Source organism: Penaeus japonicus, unplaced genomic scaffold (assembly GCF_977035675.1).
Source record: "Penaeus japonicus unplaced genomic scaffold, GWHDUDI00000001_assembly GWHDUDI00000022, whole genome shotgun sequence".
NCBI lineage: Eukaryota > Metazoa > Arthropoda > Malacostraca > Decapoda > Penaeidae > Penaeus > Penaeus japonicus.
Genome location: NW_028234424.1, coordinates 12,525,061 through 12,530,060, shown reverse-complemented (window position 1 = coordinate 12,530,060; position 5,000 = coordinate 12,525,061). Strand labels below are relative to the sequence as shown.

General features: G+C 41.3%; 1 protein-coding gene across 2 annotated transcripts in view; it reads left to right on the top strand.

Annotated features, from left to right (window-relative positions):
• LOC122247243 (uncharacterized) overlaps positions 1–5,000 on the top strand; it is a 449,398-nt gene that overhangs the window by 440,157 nt on the left and 4,241 nt on the right. The gene's annotated exons all lie outside the window — the stretch shown is intronic.

Here is a 5,000-nt window from a genome sequence, read left to right as displayed (position 1 = left end):
ACACAATTACCAAGAAAACAGAATCTGTAGTACTGAGTTTTCGTTTTCCTTTGGAGAACGTATCGACACGAAACATGCCTAGATTCTCCATTGCTGCGATAATATTTTTACGCCTGGGATCTGTAAAGAAAGTAATTTTATGGAAAGTAGTTTTAGATGGCATGGCTAGTTGGGGAATTGAAGTGTTCGCTATACAAAAGGGAGATCGATTTTATATTGTATCCGTTGCACTCTGGTTATTGGCTGTATAGCGGGAAGTAACAGGATAACGTTGTCAGCCCCGACTCGTGTCGACGCGAATCGCAAAACCCGGAGTTCGGCCCTGCCATTGTTCTGGCTGCCACGGAGGGACGCCGGACGCAACGCCACGATGAACAGAGATATAGTTTGGAATCATCTTTATTCTGGTAATGACATCAACCACCGCGCTAGTATGCCTGCTATACTAATTGAGGATCACATCGCAGTATTTCGCTTGATGATATCTAGCGCCGTCGATAAATATTTTGTATAGTTACGATATAACCACATCGTTTACAAAGAGGTTAATGTCCTCTGCGTATGCTGGCATATTTTAAACGGGCTTCTCTTAAAGTAACCTTGTAGTTATCAGTTATTTTCTAGATGATTATCATTTTATTTAAATTGGTTCCCTTCTTAGACCAGAAAGTTCCTAGACCACAGACATTAACAGTTGGTATCGCTTAATTCTCTGTAAAAAAGGTGTAATCATCTGTATGAAATGCAAATGCTTATTAGATAAGATGATTTTTACTGTTTTGAGGTTGACTTCGTATAGAGACCGCGCATGGGCACGTGGCTGATCCAGGACAAGGGTGGCGCGGGACATGATGGGGTCAGCAAGGAGAGCGCAGTGCCGTTGATCACATGGAATGCTGAGCATACAATGAGCGGGACAGCTTACAGCGGCGGGCAGCCCAGGCTCAGCAGGGGCAGCAGGAGCGGGCTAGTTTCAGGAGTGACCTTTTGTGACATTTGAGTGATCGGTGGGGAGAGTGGCGCCACGGGGCTGAGATGGAGTAACGTCTGAACCAAATATATTGATTGAGGGAGGCCCGAGGAGTCGGTTGGAGGCGAGGGGGGAGGAGGGGCTGGGAGGGGCCGCGTGGCGATCGCTGAGGAAGAACTTTCGGTAGTAGTGGGGCTGTTGATTCGTTTGCTGTTTGGTTGGTTGTTTGCGAAACCTTCGTTTGGATGTTGATGCACATTGCAATGTTTTGTAGCAATCGTGACAGCCATTGAGAATTTGCTTTGTGACTGAAGGCTCACAAAATATGCACGTTGATATGTATGCCTTTATGTTACTGTTAAGGGTTTTGTCTTTATTAATATTGTTCTTGTTGTTATCACCCTCCATATTCTTATCGTCATTGTTTTCCTTCTTGGTACAATCATCCTCATAATCGATAATGTTATCATTGTGGTAACGATGATAATATCAGTGATGATGATGATGCATTGGAATTGTCGGCATTATTTGTCTTAATTTTTTTTTATCAACACATTACTATTATTATCACTAATAGAAATCCGAGTGTCCTTATTTATCATTGTTGACATTATGTACTGGAAGGTTTACAGTCACCATTGTCAATATTGTTTAATTGTTATTCATCACTAGCAACTGGACATTTCCATAATGGTGACTATATTTCTTGTTTAAAATCATTATTACTATTACCACGGATCATTGCTGAAAAGTCCTGGCTAGCCCAAGGCAAAAGCAGCCCAAGTCAAGGTCTATTCAAGATCGAGACCCTTACCCAGAGTCTCGCTCGTCCTCAAGATTTCCTCTCGAGAGTTTGGAGAGCAGCTTGTCCTGCGAGGAAGGACTTCTGACACGCTGAACAGATTCGCGGGAGATGCTAGGGAGAAAGGAGTTGTTATGAATGTTTATAATTGCCCTCCATTACAATCATCCTTTACAAGTAAGTAAAGGATATTCGCACACTCAGTGTTGCATTTAATGTTGTTACGTTTAATTCTCGATTGTTCCACGTGTGTGTAGTACGTTGCCAAAGTGGATAATAGTGCGTCTGGTAATGCAGCAGTGAGTGATGATGTAACCTGACGTTTAAGGATGTGATGATGTAATGTGTTGTCGACGTAGGAGTGATGTCCTGTTGGCTGCCTTTTCGCTAGGCTTCGTTTGTAGTTCGTAGTGAAGCGTATTAATTCTTCGCTGTATTTTCTCTGAAACTTATTTTTTATTTTTTATTTTTTTTGCGTTCTAGTAGTGGCGACATAGTTCTTGGCAACTGTAATGACACTTTCCCAAACATCTTCGTTTAGTCCTGTAGGATTGACAGTTGTCCTTGACATGACTCTGCTAGATTGTTGAGTTTGCTAATTTTATTATTTTAATTTTTAAGCATTCACACATAATGGGTCCTCTGCCTCTCTGCGCGCCATATTCCAGATTTGGAAAGGCTACTTAAAGCGTATAAAAGCAATTGTCTTACACCATTATCTTTTGAAATAAGTTATCAAAGGATCTCTCTCTTTCTCTTTCTCTCTCTCTCTCTCTCTCTCTCTCTCTCTCTCTCTCTCTCTCTCTCTCTCTCTCTCTCTCTCTCTTCTCTCTTTCTTTCTCTCTCTCTCTCCTCTCTTCTCTCTCCCTCTCTCTCCTCTCTCCTCCTCTCTCTCTCTCTCTCTCCCTCTCTCCTCTCTCCCTCTCCTCTCTTCTTTTTTCCTCTCTCTCTCCTCTCTCTCTCTCTCCTCTCTCTCTCTCTCTCTCTCTCCTCTCTCTCTCTCTCTCTCTCTCTCCCTCTCCCTCCCTCTCCCTCTCCCCCTCTCCCCCTCTCCCCCTCTCTCTTTCTCTTTTTCTTTCTCTTTTTCTCTTTCACACATACACACACACACACACACACACACACACACACACACACACACACACACACACACACACACACACACACACACACACACACACACACACACACACACACACACACACACACACATATATATACATACACATACGTATACTGCGTATATGCAAATACAAATACAAACACATACACATACTAATACATACATACATACATACGTACATATACACATACATACATATACACATGCACATACACATCGGTAGAAGTCGGTAGATGTCCTTTGCACCTTGGAATTTTGATAAGTGAAAAGCGGGATTAAAGCAGCTAATGGTCATTTTCAAAGTAAATGCCTTTCCTCCACCCCCTTCAAATCTGGGGTTCTATTTTCAGAAAGTTGGTGGTAGATTAGAGCAAATAAACTGCTTAGAATGATAAATACCCCCAAGGTAAGTTAAACATTTAAGCATAAAATGAAGATGGATGTTAACATGCAGTTGTGAAAATACCCCTTTTGCGGTTGGTTTCCAAGATTCTCAAGAGTCGATTGTTTCGATTAGATGTAGCAGATTTTACAAGTATTGAAGTTATGTTTGAGAAAGAATGTGACACGGGAAGGGTGATGAGGAGGGGGCCCCGGTGTCGGAGTAGAATGGGTCAGAGAGGATTGTTAGGAGTTGAGGAGAAGCGACAGGAGAGTGCTTGATGTAGAAGCAAAGTTGCCTTCATGTGATGGCTACGGCACGAGACGCCCCGGACCCCCGGTGTTCCGCTCTCATTCCTCCCATTGTCCGTTGTTTTCCTTTTTTGTCTGCCGTGTGATAAGATTGTTGTCTGCATTTCCTTAGGTCTGGTTTGCTTTATCCCCGAACTCGACCTCATTGCTTGTCTTTAAAGGAAGCTGCTTGCTTTTTTCATAAGATTCTAAGCGATCTAAACTTTTTGGTATTTTTAAAGCCATGCATATATATACGCATCGATAAAGCACGAGACGCTGCTTAATCTAAACTGTAAGTGTTGATTATACAGATCATTGCTTATGTTAGTGAAGAACGGGGGCCAAAATTGCAGGCTTTTTGAGATATGTGGCTTTTTTACTTTTAAGCATGAACTGGCTCCCTTAGACTTAACACCCCATCCGATTTTTAGGGAGGGTTTACCACTCCAAAGAAGTATTGTGCCTGTATTAATACAAATCTGTTTTTGTGGGTTTCCGGCTGATGTCGTTTTTTCAGGAAACGGAAAGCATAAAAAATAAAACTTTTAGTTTTATACTGGCACATGCACATTTTCCCCCATTTTCTTTTACATAGCGCAAATTGACGTGTATGCAACAAAGACTTTTTAAGGGGGGAGATTCGATAACACAATGAAAAACTATTATGTCTTATAGTTGTTTTTTATCTTTATAGTGTGCGCTATATTGAACATCCTGACGCTAAGGCATTGGGAATACCCAAATGGGGGACCCCTCCAAAAGATTTTTTCGGCCCTTGTTCAAGTCGTAGTATTTTATCAAAGAGGATTGGACAAGTCTCACTTCATTCAGAAAGACACTGGCCAGGACGTGTTCGCTTCACCCTTGAAGCGCTACATGAATGCAAGACCGAAACCGAAACAGTGTAACGGACAAGTCCAAACTACTGTCTTCTGAATAAAATGAGATCCGTTCAATCTTTATAGATTATGTTTCCCCAATTTCTCTGAATGGGTATTAAGATGGCAGCGTTTTATCTGTCTGATTATTCATGTGGTATTTTTATTTTTTCTCTTCTTTTTTATAAGTATGTTATGGAGATTATGAGGCTAATCGGATATTGTGCATGTCTAAAGGGAAAGTAGATGATACGCATATAACGTTTCGAAGAGAATATGTAAAATTATTGAAAGTAACCTTCATAAATGTTAGGAGAACTTTACTTAGGAGGCATTAGCACATAATTATAGAATACCTGAAGCATTTTAATGTAGAATACCTACCAAATATATACATTAGTTTGATAGTGATTGCTTTAAAGAAATTGGTGGTAGAAAAGGTTACCTCCTGCAATGTTGAGGAGTGGGAGACGGGATAGGTCCTCAGAGCACGAGGGTCCGACCGTCCAGGACAATCCTCTAGCTGCGAAAAACTTTAAAAATTCTAAAGAA